Consider the following 16,574-nt stretch of genomic DNA (forward strand, 5'->3'; position numbering starts at 1 on the left):
AGGGAATAGGGGGACAGGGAGTAAATAAATGGGACTTCAAATTTCATCTCCCACTTTAGAAGCCTCCCTTTATCTATTTTAAACAATAATTTCAATACGGGATTCCATGAAAAAAAAAAGTTCTTTTCCTAAAATGTAAATCATAGCTGTTAAGAAACATTACTTTTTTCAAGATAAGACTAAAGTAATAGGTTTCAGCACTCGAGGTCAGAAGCCCTTGGGTTGAATCCTGTTCCTGTGTTTGAGTGATATTTGGAAGTCTCATAACGCTTCCAAACCTCAAGTTCTCATCTATAAATCTGGAATGATATTTAGTGCTTCACTTGCTACATATGCTCCATCCACATTAACTCTTCTTTTTCGATATTTTCAAACCTACAAAGCTCTTTCCTGCTTCAGAAACTTTGGGCAATCTCTCTCCTCCTACAACAATGTTTTCCCATGCTCTTCACAGGACTAATTCTTCTTCATTATTTGGGTTTCAGTCTAAATATATCTTCCCACAGATGGATTTCCTGACCATTCTATCTAAAATATATTCACTTCTGATATTTTTATGTTAATCTATTCATATTTCCTTTGTAATACTTGTCATAATGACCATATATTTTAATTTTGTTTCTTTATTTTTGGTCTATCACCCAACATAAGCTCCATGAAGTCAAAAGGCAGGTTTCTGATTAATTCCTAGCACTTAACACAGTATCTGCACCAAGTAAGACCTTAATAAGTACATTTTGAATGAATGAATAACTCAAAGGGTTCTTGGGCAGAATGAATGTGATAGTGGATATAAAACACATTTGCAAACCTAAATCACCCTTTAGAGGTAATTTTTTTAAGAAAAATTCACTACTTATTTTGGCTCAAACTCTCTGAATGGAATGTGTGTTTAAGAATGAAGATTCTGATCCTATAGAACTAGATTGGGACCTCAGCTCTTCTGCTTAAACTTATGTGACTTAGGGCAGAAAACATAACCTCAGTCATTATCTCAGAAGCTGGCTATGAGGATTGAAAAAGATAATGCATCAAGAGAGCTTAGCATAATCCCGGTCACATAGCAAGCCCTTAGTAAATAACAGATGAGTGACCTTTATTGCTACTAACTAGGGGACCAACAATTTCAGTTTTCCCTGGACTAAGGGTTTTCCTGGGACATGAGACTTTGCATACTAAAATAAGACAGTCACAGACAAACCAGAATGGTTGATCACTCTATCATAAACACACGTTTGTACTCAGCCCCTAGTGCTCTTTCCACATTTCCCAACTCACTCAGATCACATAACCTATACCATAGTCAGCTTTAGCCAGTATAGCAGTGTCTTCCAAATGATATCAAAACCTCATCTGATAGGCCTTCATGTTGTGGTCATAATTCTATGGCATACATAGCGATTCCATAGAGGGAACAGAAACTGCATGGATGATTGCTGCTACTTCTCCCAAATGTATTATTAGCTAACCACATTTCATCCTTTCTCCAAATCTACTGTCTTACCCTTCTCTGCAATCCCAAGGATTCAGGGAAATAAAAAATAACTTCTCAGTGCTAAAAATGTATTCTTAGGATTTAAATTTTAATAGGATAAATAATAAATGTACTCTCTTAAACTATACAACTCAGTGGTCCTTAATATATACAAGAGAGTTGTACAACTATCACTGCTGTTTAATTTCAGAAAAATTTTCATTAAAAAGAAATCTCTACCCCTCTGTCATCTCCCCCACCCCAGTACCTGGAAATCACTAGTCTACTTTTTGTCTTTATAGATTTGCCTATTATGGACAATTCATATAAATGGAATAATATAACATGTGGCCTTTTTTGTCTTCCTTCACTTGGTATAGATTTTCAAAATTCATCCATGTTGTAGGATGCATGAGTTATTTGTGCCTTTTTATGGCTGAATATTTCATTGTATAGATATATCACATTTCATTTATCCATTCATCCATTAATGGACATGGGGTTGCTTCCACTTTGGGCTAGCATGAATAAAGTTGCTATGAACATTCATTTACTAGGTTTTGTGTGAACATATGCTTTTATTTATCTTGGGTATAAACCTATGAGTTAAATTGCTGAGGCATATGATAACTTTAACTGAGGAACAACAAAACTGTTTTTCAATCAGCTGCAGAATTTTACAATCCCAGTAAAAGTATGAGAGTTCTAATTTCTCCACATCTTTACCAACACGTGTTATTGCTCATCTTTTTAATGATAACCATCCTAATAGGTGTGAGGTGGTATCATAATCATGAAAACCATGGTTATGATTTTCATTTCCCAAAAGATTTAATGTTATATATATTTTCATAGGCTTATTAGCCATTTGTGTATCTTCTTTTAAGAAATGTCTATTCAAATCCTTTGCTCACTTTTTACTCAGATTATTTACCTTTTTATTGTTGAGCTGTAAGAGATTTTTATATATTCTGGATACTAGCTCCTTAATGGATGTTGATTTACAGATATTTTCTCTCATTATGTGGGTTTTCTTTTCACTTTATTAATAGTGTCCTTTGAAGTGCAGGAGATTTTAATTTCATAAAGTACAATTTATCTATTGCTGCTTGTGTTTTTGGCGTCATATCTAAGAAAACATTGCTTAATCCAAGATCACAAAGATCTCTGTTTTCTTCCAAACGTTTTAAATTTTAACTGTTACATTCAGGTCTTTGACTCATATTGAGTTAGATTTGTATATGGTGTGAGGCAGGGAATTCAGCTGTATTGTTTGGTATGTAGATACACAGTTATCCCAGCACTGTTTGTTGAAAATATTTATCTTTCCTCATTTAATTGTTTTATAACCCTCACTGAAAATCAACTGACCATAAATATAAGGATTTATTTTTGAACTTTCAATTTTGTTCTGTTGGTCTATATGTCTATCTTTGTGCCAATACCACACTCTCTTGATTATTTAGATTTTCATAGTAAGCTTTGAAGTCAAGAAGTATGCATTCTTCAACTTTGCTCATTTGCAGATTGTTTAGCTATTCTGGGTACTATCCTCAAAAAGTATTAAAGGTATTGCCAAAGAATAATGTATAGATATGTTCTGCACAATAGTTCTAAGGGTAAAATACAAAAAAAAAAAATCTAATAATATATAATTAGTTTCTAATAATATAATCCATAATTATAGTGCATCTATAATTAATACTTTCTGGAAAAGAGTTAGTAAATGAAATTGTGTCACTGTCTATGGTAATGCTACAAATATCAATGTTCTAATGCCCGCTAACTTTATTTGCATGAAAGCCAATATTTTCCAAAGTTTCCATTTTCCAACTAGTTCTTAGCATCTCCAGACACAATAGTGGAACTTGAGGGAAGTACAGTTTTCTCACATAAGATCTTCTTTTTCCATTGTTGTGCTGCCACTTAAATATCCTTATCCATGATTCTCTGATGTTTACTACACCTCCACCCTACTGCTCAGCTTCTTCTTATTCCAGGTCAGTTGAGAAATCTATTTTGCTTCCCATGCCCACTATTTCAGAGGGAGTTTATGCATAAGAATAATCTGGCTCCTCCACTTTTATACTTATCTCTGTTAGCCTGAAGTTGCTTTCTTCTAAGTTTATCAAGGCATTCCAAATGTGTGGCCAGGTCATGTTCATAATAAAGTGAGGGTGACAAGCATATCTTTACACTAACTGTACATGTGCCTCCCTCCATCCTTCAAGCCCCAGCTCGGGTTCTACCTGGTACTGTGTTTCTGCATTGGAGAAGTCAAAGGTTGATCCACTTTAGTACACCAAAGCTCTCTGGCTTTTTGCCTACAGGCTCATCCTTTTTTAGCTCTATATGATTTTTTTAAAATCCTCACTAGACATCACCTATTAACTTTTCAAAAAATAATCATGACCTAACATTAAGTTTGCAAAATATATCAAATGATGCATATAGTATGATTAAACTTTAAAAAAAGTATTTATTGTATATACTCAGAAACATAAAATATTTAAGAGAATAAATAATGAGGGATCTTTTGAAAACCTATAAATAGGCCTGATTTCAATTTAGTGCTTATTACATACAAAGCACTGTCCTTGGCACCATATATAAATTATCTCATTCAGTATTCAAAACAAGTACTCCAAAGTTGACTGCCTTGCCTAATGTCAAATAGGAAGCACTTATGGAAGATGAATAATATTCCTTACCACTTCACAGTAGTTCCTATGGGGCTATTGTTAAATTTTCTTTAAATGGGCCACTTTTTGAGAGGATCACTTGAGGCCAGGAGTTCGAGATCAGCCTGGCCAACAGGATGGAACCCCGTCTCTAATAAAAATACAAAAAAAAAAAAATAGCCAGGCGTGGTGGCAGGTGCCTGTAATCCCAGCTACTTGGGAGGCTGGGGCAGGAGAATTGCTTGAACCTGAGAGGCAGAGGTTGCAGTGGGCCGAGATTGCACCATTGCACTCCAGCTGACAGTGAGACCATGTTTAAAAAAAAAATAGGCCACTTTTGCATGAAATATGCACGCAAAATTTCACTGACTATAACTTAGTATAAAATTTAGTATTTTGATTGGTATTGTTACTACATTTCTGCTGAAGAAGACAGATATTTTTCATTTTTGTTTTCCACACTCCTGAGTTTATCCTGTTCTTAACCATTATGGTCTTTGCCTCAATAATGAGTATGCTTCCTGTATTATGGTCTTTGTCTCAATAATAAGTATTCTTGAAGTTCATACAGCATATCCAAATAGGCTCAAAAGCCTATATCCAGATAGGCTCAAAAGAGCTTATCTCAGTAGGTAACCATCATTATAGTCATTTTATCAACAAGGTAGTTCCGATTCAGAGAAGAGAAAAGATTTTCCCAAGGTACCTTATCAATTCATTGATTTCCTCATCCTCTACTTTTTAACATACAGGTTTACACATTTGTTAAAAGCTCTAATAATGTTTTGCCATGATTACAAATCAGAAGCGTCTCCAGGGTGAAAGTGCATAATGAGGGGAGAGGCAAATCTTTGTAGCTATGGGCTATTTGTAAGCCAGGAGTTTACAAATCAAGTTCTCTCTCCATTTAGCTATCTATCTATCTATCTATCTATCTATCTATCTATCTATCTATCCTCACTCTGTTACTCAGGCTGGAGTTCACTGGCGTGATCTTGGCTCACTGCAACCTCCGCCTCTTGAGCTCATTCTCTCCCCTTTCAAAAAATTATTGTATAATATAGAGATTATAATATGCAACTAGGCTGGACAAGAAAGATTATATTTCATATTAATGGTTTCTAAATATTTATATCAATTTCTCTTAGAGCTTTCAATCTTACTCTCAACATTCAATACCATGGAAAATGCAGAAAGGCCCCTGCATCTTGAATATGAAGTGATTTTTCTGTTTTTCATGAATGAAACCATTTGAATCAAGCATCTTCTCTCATTCATAAAGTAGAATTCATTACCTTATTTTTCAAAGAAAAGCAATAAATCTTATTTTACAGAGAGTTCCTCTTTGACTTGAGATATATTTAATTACATATATCAGAACTGTTTGGTTCCAGAAATACAGAGTTGAATAGGAAGTAACCCCTGACATTGGGCAATTCACAGTCTAATCAGCTAATTGGACAATTCTGTCATTTACTCAGTAAATACTCTTTAAGTACATATGAGATTGGGAGACTTGGCTAGACTTAGTCTTCAGTGGTCATCAAAACAGGTTTGTGCACTCATGCACTTTACAGTCCAGTGAGGGAGCAATAAAACAAAAGATTATTAAACAATATGACAAAATGTGAAAAGGAGTAAAACAACCCATGGCATGCAGAAGCTTGCCTTAGCATTGTAACAGGTTGGCCTCCTACTTACATCTGGGCCTTCATGTTCTCCATTTGAGATAAACAATTTCACAGAATGTTTACATCTGACAAAGCTACTCTGTGACTATGAGAAATCAAGACTAAGATAATACCACTTAAAAATCATGTCTAAACACAGGCAAAACATGAACATTATCAAAGTCACAAAATACCAAATATCGACTTATCTAGACTAATGTGACTGCTGCTTCTTCACCAATTACAACTTTAGCCTTAAGCTACTCTTCCTTCCTTCTAAATAATTACTCCCACTTTCTCAGGGCATTCAAACCAAAGCAAAGCCTCTTTTCCTTAAATCTTTTGCCGAATTAACCTAACATCTCAAATCCTACAATAAGACCTTTCTAATACCTTCTTACTGACATGCCTTATGGCTCCCAGGGGTGTGTGTTCTTATAAGCTGCAATGAATCATAAGCCCAATTTGTTCAACTATAGGTGTGTTCCTGGTGGTCTTTGGCTGGAAGAGTATGACAAAGGCAAAACTTGAAGGCAGCAATAATATCATTCCTGTTGCCCCTTTCCTCCCTTCTCCACAGGAATTCACAGGGGCATGAAGAAAATGAAAATAAATGGTCATGAACTCTTAAATTAAGGAGTAGGAAATATTTTATTCATGTATGTATTTATTCATTGAGTCATATGTTATCTCGTTCCAAAAATAACTTAATGGTGGCTGATCTTATTCAGAGGATTCAAAGGTACAGAGTAGAGGGCAACTCCCTGAGAACTGTTATATAAAGACAACATCCTGGCAAAAGAAACACCCAACAATAATGAAAATGGTAGGATGAGGGCACTCCAAATGACTCTGATGTTTAACAAGATACCTCCTTTTCCCATAGCTGAGGTTCCCCCTATGCTTTTCTTAACCAGGGATGACATATTAATCACCTACTGTCAGGTTCTACCTGGCTTCCTGTCACCATAAGTATCTTCTTCCCTTCAATAGAAACTCTTCATTCCCCTCCCCATTCTCAGTCCCTATTCCCTACAGATAGCAAGCTCAGTCTGGTCTCAGGATCCAGAAAAAAAAAAAAAAAATCCTCATTTTTTAGTCTTGAAGAATTTAAGAAGCTCTAGTTAAATCCTCAGGCAAATCTAAACCAATCAAGTCACTCTTGGCTTAACCTAATGATTTTCTAATAGAGCAGTACCATTTCCAAAAAGGGTATTTAAAGTATGTGGGGACTTAATTTTTACTTGTCACAATGACTGTCCTGCATAGGGAAAAACTAACCCATCCAGGATGCTGATAGTGCTCCTATTGAGAAACATCTCACCATAGATGTCACATGTCTATCACATCTAACCATCCTGCTTCTCCCCATGCCCACATCAGATATCAGTAATCAAATAGTACATGCCACTGAGCTGGATGTGGCCTCAAAATCTTTATCAACATAGTAATCCAGGCATGCCTTGTCATCAGATTTGACATGGAATATAAAACCTATTTGCTATTCCTGCACATAACCTTTTTAAAAAAGTTCTACTTTTTGTGGGTACATAGTGAGTATATGTATTTATGAGGTACATTAGACATTTTGATACAGGCATACAATGCATAATAATAACATCGGGGTAAATGGGATATCCATCATCTCAAGCATTTATCCTTTCTTTGTGTTACAAACAACCCAATTATGTAGTTATTTTTAGATGTACAATGAATTATTGTCGACTGTAGTCACTCTGCTATGCTATCAACACTAGAGCTTACTCATGCTATCTAATTATATTTTTGTACCCATTAACCATCCCCCCCTTCCCTACCCCCACTACCTCTGGTAAACATCATTCCACTCTAACTCCATGACTTCAATTGTTTTAATTTTTAGCTACCACAAATGAGTGAGAACATGCATAATTTGTCTTTTTGTGCCTGGTGTATTTCACTTAACATAATGACCTCCAGTTCCACTCATGCTGTTGCAAATGTCAAGGTCTCATTCTTTTTTATGGCTTTTTCTTTTTAAGACAAAAAATAGCTTCATGGTTCTTAAGATGAAGTCCTTCATCCTACTCTATTTTCTACGCCTGTAGTCATGCCTTGGTCATCTGACCACTCTCCAAGTCCTTCTGAGACAGGGCCCCTTTCAGGAATGTGAACCCTATGGCTGAGACCTTGCAACATTTCAACAGATCTCTTTGACAGTAAATGCCTCCCAGCATTACCACTCTGAACATTCCTTGCTCCTAATGCAAAGTGAGCTACACCCTCTAGTGGGCAAACCATATGTAGTTCATTGAACTTTGGAAGAGTAACATCCTTTGCCTACTACCTACCACCTCCAGTAAGGATCAGGCTCCCCAGATTTTACAAGAAAAAAAAAAGCAGGGGATGGGGGAATAGGGGAATGGGAGATATTATGGCTCTTCTGCCTGAAAACTCCAGGTGAATCTGAATTTAGTAACAGCTGGATTCAGGGTCTCCAAAACTTCTGCTGGAAATCTCTTTCTCAAGTTCTTGGATCCATCCCTACTTTCTCTAGTGTGGTTTTTATTCTCAGGCAGACTTTCCCCACCCCACGCCACCTCTATCCTTAGTGGTAGACCCTGGCAGCTTACAGTTATAATGTCGTCAGTAGAACAGCGCCTTCCTTTTCTAAGAAGTCTTCTAACGAAAGGTTTGAGTCTTATTACACTAGTTGGAATAAAAATTCTTGAACCAGTCATAGCTACAAGCATGCTTAACTCTCATTGAAATGGAGCAAATTATAAGGTCCTACAGGAGCCAGAGATAAGTTGGTATTACTGTATGAACTAGAAGGGGATAAAGAATTGTTCCCCAAAGGAATATTGAAGAACTATTGCCAGAGGAGAAATAAATGCAGGTCAAGCAAACAACAGATGCTTCAACACTATACTTTCTATATACTATCTTTGAGTCTAAGATTGTTCTCAGGCCTGCCCCAAGCTCAATCCCTTGCTATACTGCTGTCCTTACTGCAGTAAACTGTTTTGCCTGTTTTTGCTATAGTAAGTTTTGGTATTGTCAGGAGCAGAAACTTTTTATCTTGGTAGAAAGCATAAAAATGTCACCTAGAGATCTTAGCCTTCTGGTGCCCACACTTTTATATCCAAATGACATGACTTGATCTTCCATTCCACAAACCACAGGAAGACTGGTGTCCTTCCAATTGCAGAGAATCCCAGGACCTCTATGTCCTTATGGTAACTATGTGCTCTGTATCTTTAATTTTGCAAAGTTCTCCATCAGCACCTCATTTCATCTTTGGATGCTGCTGCCTCACTCCCCACTTTGGTGCAGATGACTCCACAGCCACTGCACACCTGCTATCTTACTTCACTCCTCAAGCACTTTCAAGGCTATTTAGGGGAACAAATGTTTTCTGAAGATTTGGAATAATGGAGGAGGACAATGGCTAACACGGCCTATGAAATATGTCAGAATACTTTCAGTTAAGAGAGATGAAAATCTAAATGAAACAGCTTAGGTCAAGCAAGAAATGTGTAGACTCATGCAATTAGGAGGATTCAGGGTGGGTCGTAATTCAGGCACAGCTTTATCCATGGACTCAGGTATTGTCAGAAGTCTCAGTCTCCATCTCTGCCCTCTGCTTGTCTCTGGATTTTATTAAATGCTGGTTTCATCATCTCCCATACAAACTCTATCTACCAGATAAGAAAAATACCTGCAGCCACTCCAGTCTCATGTCCTTACAGCTCATGCTAAAAAAAAGGGGGGGGAGTGGGCGGGGGTTGGGAATGGGAAGAAGAGAATCCTGGAGGCCAGCCAAACATTCCCCGCAATCAATATGCAACTGTGGTCCCCAGACATGGGAAATAGAAGCTTTTCTTACATGATTAAATGTCTATGCCAAAAGGTCAAATTTAAGCAAAGAAATGAGGATCAAACCACACCTATTATTATTATTTGGCACTAAGAAACAGTATATGAATAATTAATATGTAAAATGTCATATTTTCAAAAACTATAGCATATTAAGGAATTAGATGAGTCTTATGATTGAAATTTTAAATTTTTAATCAAGTATTGGCTTAAACTTAGAATATTAAGTTGAAGAGATGAGAATTTTATTAAGACTAAAGATTACTGGCTGTTTGAGAAGTTGTCATTTGCCATATTTGTATGTTTAATAGAGTTATGAGTTTTATTTAAATATTTAGGAAGGTTTGGTTTATTAAACCATTGAAATGCTTAAAAGGAAAAATCGAGGGTATTATATGTATTCATTTATTCATTAATTCCTTTATTGGACAAAACTTAACTATGTATCTACCCCCATCTGTTTATTTTTGAAAAACTGGTCTATTAGTATGGTTATTTGATTTCTGTCCCCCAACTCCTCAACCAAACTGCCCATAGAAACCTATCTACTTCTCATCACAATTCTTCTTTTGTACCTAACAGTGTCTGGCCCTAGAGCAAGCCCTCAGAAAATACTTGCTGAATGAATGAATGAACCATGTGAGGCTCAAAACACAACTAACTTATAAAAGAAGCACAATTGTTTTCTCCTAGTTACTTGTGGAACATAAGGACCATCAGTTTCCGTCCCACTATTATACTTACCTAGATGGGCCCAGCTCACCAGCAACTTACTTTTCTTCCCTTGCAATAGCTGAATAAGGTTGATCCACCTTCTGCCTACAGGGGAACAAACTGTTCACTCACCTAGGGCTGGAGACTCATCAGGTATATGAGGGGAAGCAGTGAGTCCTATGCTCAGCTAAAATATGTTATGTGTGAAGGGAAATAAGATTGAAAAGGTAGGCTGAAACCAATGCATACTGTACCTGGGAAGTCTGATAAACAAGTTATATATACATTATTTAAGCCTCAATTTAAGCAAAAAAGAGACATTGAAAGTTTTTTCTAAAAAAAAAAACAAAAAAAAAAACAAAACAAAAAAACCACTTTATTGAAGTATGATTGACATACAAAAATTGCATATATTTAATATATAAGACTTGATGAGTCTGAAGATAAATATATACCTGTGAAACTATTACCACAATCTATGCCATAAACCTATTCATCACCTCCAAAAGTTTCTTCCTGTCTTTTCATTATGTTACGTGTGAGTAGAACACATAAGATCTATTCTCTTAACAAATTTTGTAAATACATTCTACAGTGTTGTTAGATCTCTAATCTTGTATAAACAAGTTTGTACCCTGTGACTAATACCTCCCCATTTCCCAAGAGAGAAAGGGCCAATCTCCAAACTCCTTCTTTTATCAGGAACCTACTCCTCTGATAACAGCATTGATATATTCATGAGGGAGGGCTCTCATGACCTAATCATCTTTTAAAAGTTCCACCTCTCAACACTATTGCATGAGGCATTAAGTTTCTGTATTAGTCCATTCTCACACTGCCATAAAGACATACCTGAGACTGGGTAATTTATAAAGAAAAGAGATTTAATCAGGTCATAGTTCTGTGGGCTGTACAGGCTTCTGCTTCTGGGGAGGCCTCAGGAAACTTACAATCATGGTGGAAGGTGACAGGGAAGCAAGAACATCTTCACGTGGCCTGCGGGAGAGAGCAAGTGAAGGAGGAAGTACTACATGATTTCAAACAACGAAATCTCATAAGAACTCACTCACTTTCATAAGAAGAGCAAGGGGGAAGTCTGCCCCCATGATCGAATCACCTCCCACCATGCCCCTCCTCCAACACTGAGAATTACAATTTGACATGAGATTTTGGTGGGGACACAGACCCCAACCATATGAATTTCCAACACATGAACTTTGGGGAACACATTCAAACCATAACACTTAAGGGTAATTTTAAAAAAATAAGCTTGTTGAATTTCCTGTTTCACTCTTAACCTTTTCACTTCCTCATCACATAAACATGATCTTGTGTAGTACGGCACAAATTAAAAATGAACGGTAATGTCCTTAATGTTTAATATTGCTTAATGTTCACTCAGAGTTCATGCTTATGAAAGTGTAAAAGTCTTCAATGTAGGCTTTTGCTTTTGTTTTTTCTTAATCTACCACGATGTGTTGGTTTTGAAATTGCAATTCTCTATGCATACACCTACATACAACATCCTTTCACAGAATTTTCTTATGTAACTTGGGAAAAATTAGGGCACTTTGAAAGTGAACTTCAGAAATATCATATGCTAAGAATTCAGCCCTTATAACTTCAACTATCTAGAAATAACTGAGAAGCAGGAAGGAAAAGAGGTCTCTGAACAATCAAATAATAACAGCTAACATTTATAGAGTGTTTACTGCCTGCCAAGCACTGTTCTATCTGGATTACAAACATTACCTCACAAGAAACAAACGAGGGTGAGGATGTGGAGAAATTGGAGCCTTTATACACTGTTGACAATGTAAAACAGTGTAACTGCTATGGAAGAGAGTATGGTGGCTCCTCAAAAAATTAAAAATAGAATTATGTATGATTCAGCAATCCCACTTCTGTATATATATACCAAAAGATGAAAACAAGATCTCAATATGATATTTTCACTCTCATGTTTATTCCAGCATTATTCACAATAACCAAAATGTGGAAGCAACCCAAATGCCCAATGATGGATGAATAGATAATGTGATATACACAGGCAACGGAATATTATTCAGCCTTAAAACCTTGAAGACTTCGAACTAAGTGAAATAAGTCAGTCACAAAAAGACAAAGTGTATGAAGCTACTTCTTTGAGGTATTTAATGCAGTCAAACTCAGAAACAGGATGTAGAACTGTGGTTTCCAGGGCTAGGGTAGGAGAAAATGGGGAGCTCTTGTTCAATGGATATAGAGTATCAGTTTTGCAATGAAAGAGTTCTAGAGATCTGCTGAACAACGTGAATATGGTTAATACTACTGAACTGTACACTTAAAAATGGGCTCAAAAATTTTTTCAGCTCCCACATAAGAGTGAAAACATACAGTGTTTATCTTTCTGTGCCTGAATTATTTCACTTAATATAATGTCCTCCAGGTTCATCCATATTGCCTCCAATGACAGAATTTCATCCTTTTGTATACATATTTTGTGTATATGTTCCACATTTTCTTTATTCATTCATCTGTTAATGGTAGGGTGAATATAGTTAATGATAGTTTATTGTATATTTTCAAGAAGCTAAAAGGGAGGATTTTGAATGTTTGCAACACAAAGAAATGATAAATGTTTGCAGTGAAGGTATATGCTAATTAGCCTGCTTTGATCATTATACATTGTATACCTGTATTGATATATCACTCTGTATCCCATGAATATGTACAATTATTGTGCATTAACTGAAAACTAAAAATGAATGGAAATACATAATTAAAATGGTAACTTTTATGTTATGTGTTTTTAATCACAATTAAAAATACACAAAAAAATAACATAAAGAATGAATTGATAAACAAAATGTGGAATATATATGCAGCGGAATATTATTCAGACTTAAAAAGGAATTAAATTCTAAATACATGCTACAACATGGATGAACCTTGAAGATATTATGCTAAGTTAAAAAATTCAGACATAAAATGACAAATAATTGTTATGATTCCACTTATATGAGTACCTAGAGTGGTCGAAATCATAGAGTCAAAAAGCAGAATGGTGGTTGCCAGGAGCTGAAGGGAGGAGAGCATTGGGGATTGTTGTTTAATGAGTTTCAGTTTGGGAAGATAGAAAAGTTATGATGATGGGTGGTGGTGATGTTTGCACAATAATGTGAATGTGCATAATTGCAGTGAACTGTATACTTAAAGTGGTTAAAATGACAAATATGTTATATATATTTTGCCACAATTTTCTTAAAAAATAAGGTATGAGATTATTCATGCACAAATGCAAGACTGGGCTGGTGGGACTACAAGCCTTGCTTTTTGATGCTTGTGCTAATATATACACATCCAAAAACCTAAAAATTAAAAACAATGAGACAGTGTGTGGTAAATTACAGATGGCCACAAAGTCTTCACTACACCTTCAATTAAGAGGTGGACTCATTCTTCTCTTGAATCTGGGCTGTCTTAGTGGCTTTTTTGGCCCAACGAGATGTGATGGAAGTCACTTCTGGGACTGCAGAGGCTAGATCATATGAAGTTTTGTAGCTTCCTCCTGTTTTGCTTGGAATAGCTCCCTTTTTTCCCATTCTACCTCCAAGTTCTCCCTGACAAAACCCAAACACCATGGTATAAGAAACCCAAATCAGAGGGAAAGCCCAAGTGTAGGCAGTCTGATAAATAGCTCCAACTGAGCATCTAGAGATCAGCCAGCCTCAACTGCCATCAATATAACATCTATTAGAGGCTGATATTAACTACAGCCCCAGTTTGACATCTGACTGTAAATGCCAGAGACTGCAAGCTAGGACTGCCCAGCCTACAGAATCACGGCAGATAAAATTTTTAGCCACTAAATTCTGGAGTGACTTGTTATGTAGATACCATAATGATGTCTATTTTAACAAACCTGAGCCTTAGAGCTGAAGTGATTGCCCATGGTCTCTCTGCCAGTAAGCAGAGGAACTCACACTTAACCAAGTCTTTCTGGTTCTAAAGCCTACATTCCTGACTACTAAATACACAATTTCTCAGTCAAAACAGCTACAACAGTTGTGGTTTTTTTCTTTTTACCTCCAAAAAAATCCTGTATTTGAATTCATAGTGGAGTTCTTCCATATACCTCAAGTCTAAGGGTGGTAAGAATAACCTTGATATGCATAGCACTTTCTGCAGTTGTGCACTGAACAGGCTCCATAGCCATATGAACTAGTCCTGAGCAAACTATCTAACCACTATCCCTAACCAAAACTTCTCTTGAGTATTAGTCATCATTCTAATAAAGGGATTATCTGTTGTTTAGGTACCTAAGGAACTTCAAGGAAGAATAGGGGCTGATACCAGAACTCATGGAAGAATGAGAAGAGATATTTCAGAATTTAATTAAAAATGGGGATTGAAAATTTTAAAAATACAGTAGTTTAAGGTCATTTAGTGTAGGGCAAACTTTCCTGCAGTGGTCAGGGACTCCATGATGATGCCACTGTATAGGAGAAACATTAACTCAGGACATTTTTAATGAAAACCTGTATCATCAAGGTACAAATAAGTCCTAGAGATGAAGGGATACATATTACATGCTCTACCTGAAAATGTTAAAACTAGTTTTGATATCTTATTATATATAACACTCATAGCAGTGAGAAAATATCTTTAACATTTATTACAATGGTTTGTGGTGTGAAATTTTCTAAACTTGAGGTAGGAAACCTTTCTTACTCATGAGTATTCATTTCAGGCCCCACTACAGTGCTTTTTACAGAAGGAGGAATGCTAATAAAATGAAAATCATATTCCATTGAATTAAAAATTCAGGACAATTGTGCTGAAATAAACCTTACTGAATGCCTTCTAAATATACCATGCCCTGCACTAGAAACTTTCGTAATTCCTATTTATTCTTCAGGATAATCTAGGAAACAAACCGACAGAAGCAAATAGCATAAAAATTCATTTTTGTCTTCAATTACAAGAAGAATGTAACAAGAAAGCTGAGATTACAATGACTAGTACATGAATATGATGAGGTTTGGTTTTGTTTGTCCTAACAGAGCTCCAAATCAAAAAACAGATACATGGTTTGACAGGTGGAATGGGATAGCTAAAACTGTGGGTGCCTAAGACAAGCTGAAACCTAAGGTGCAGAACCACACTGGGGAAAGAGGGGAAAAACTAGTAGGTCTGGTATCAATCAAGAAAAGAAGAAGAAACAGGATTCCCAAGCCTTCTTTAGCTTTTTCTTCTCCAGCAGAATAGCCTAGTCAATGCTACGTCTTGTCAAATCGTATCTTACATGGCTTTAATGCACACTAACTTTCCTAAGAAGTATTTGTATCTATTTAAATCTAGCGATTTCAGCCCATATTAATTACATGTATATAAGGTCAATAACACAGGATGTAAAAGGTAAAAATCTCAATTTCAGTCCATCTGTGCAACATTGTGCAAGTCAATTACACTCTCTGAAGACAATTCCTTATCCATTAAACAACAAAAAAGGTGATTAAGTTGATCCTTGCCTACATGTCAGGGTCGTGTAGAGTTTTTAATGACACTCATGTGAAATTCCTTTGGACTGTAAAATACTATTACTTACGTGCAAAGACAATGTCCCGAAATCACAGAAGGGATGACTTAAGACTTAACATCTTTAACCGCGCCCCCGTCCTTCCTTTCAAAAAAAAAGTTACCTATTTTCAGTTGAATGATTTTGGTAAAATCTCTATTGGAACCTATCTACTTCGCAAATGGCAAAGGCGAGGTCCGGAGGGTATCCAAGACCCCAGAGAACCAGTGGAAATCAAGACCAAACCACACGGTGGAAACTGGTTCCGGCGCATCAAACTCAGTGCTTCCGGCATGGCGCTTTAGTGTCACGTGAAAGACCAGCACCTCCTAAGCCTTCCGAAATGCCACGCTGAACATGGCTGCCGCGCTTTGATGCTTCTTTACACACATAATATGGACACGGGTTGATGGTCCAGCCCCGGATGACGACACTCCGGAAATGTGCGAGCGGCGGCGGAAGCGGAAGTGCCTCAGCAGTGGGGGCCGGGGAAGTGTCTGTAGCGTCCCTCCCTCTCAACCACAATAACAGACGGAGGGTCGGCGTAGGTGAGGCGGCGGCTGAGTGGGCCTGGGGACCGGGAGCGGGGTGGCAAAGCCAGGAGTGCGTGTGGCAGG

At 36.8% G+C, this 16,574-nt stretch overlaps 1 protein-coding gene and 1 long non-coding RNA gene across 10 annotated transcripts in view; one reads left to right on the top strand and one right to left on the bottom strand.

Moving 5' to 3' along the window:
* LOC107130089 (uncharacterized) overlaps positions 1-16,232 on the bottom strand; it is a 171,389-nt gene extending 155,157 nt beyond the window's left edge. For all 6 annotated transcript variants that reach the window (XR_010587665.2, XR_010587664.2, XR_010587663.2 and 3 more), the window contains exons 1-2: positions 15,988-16,232; positions 11,250-11,393 (exon numbers count right to left, since the gene is read on the bottom strand). This is a non-coding gene — a long non-coding RNA (uncharacterized lncRNA). The remainder of the gene's footprint in view (positions 1-11,249; positions 11,394-15,987) is intronic.
* A 188-nt stretch (positions 16,233-16,420) lies between these two features.
* FBXO38 (F-box protein 38) overlaps positions 16,421-16,574 on the top strand; it is a 58,743-nt gene continuing 58,589 nt past the window's right edge. For all 4 annotated transcript variants that reach the window (XM_005558189.4, XM_015452108.3, XM_005558193.4 and 1 more), the window contains exon 1: positions 16,421-16,505. The gene's annotated coding sequence lies outside the window, so the exon portion shown is untranslated. The remainder of the gene's footprint in view (positions 16,506-16,574) is intronic.

The sequence above is a fragment of the Macaca fascicularis genome, chromosome 6, assembly GCF_037993035.2.
Source record: "Macaca fascicularis isolate 582-1 chromosome 6, T2T-MFA8v1.1".
NCBI classification, from domain to species: Eukaryota; Metazoa; Chordata; class Mammalia; order Primates; family Cercopithecidae; genus Macaca; species Macaca fascicularis.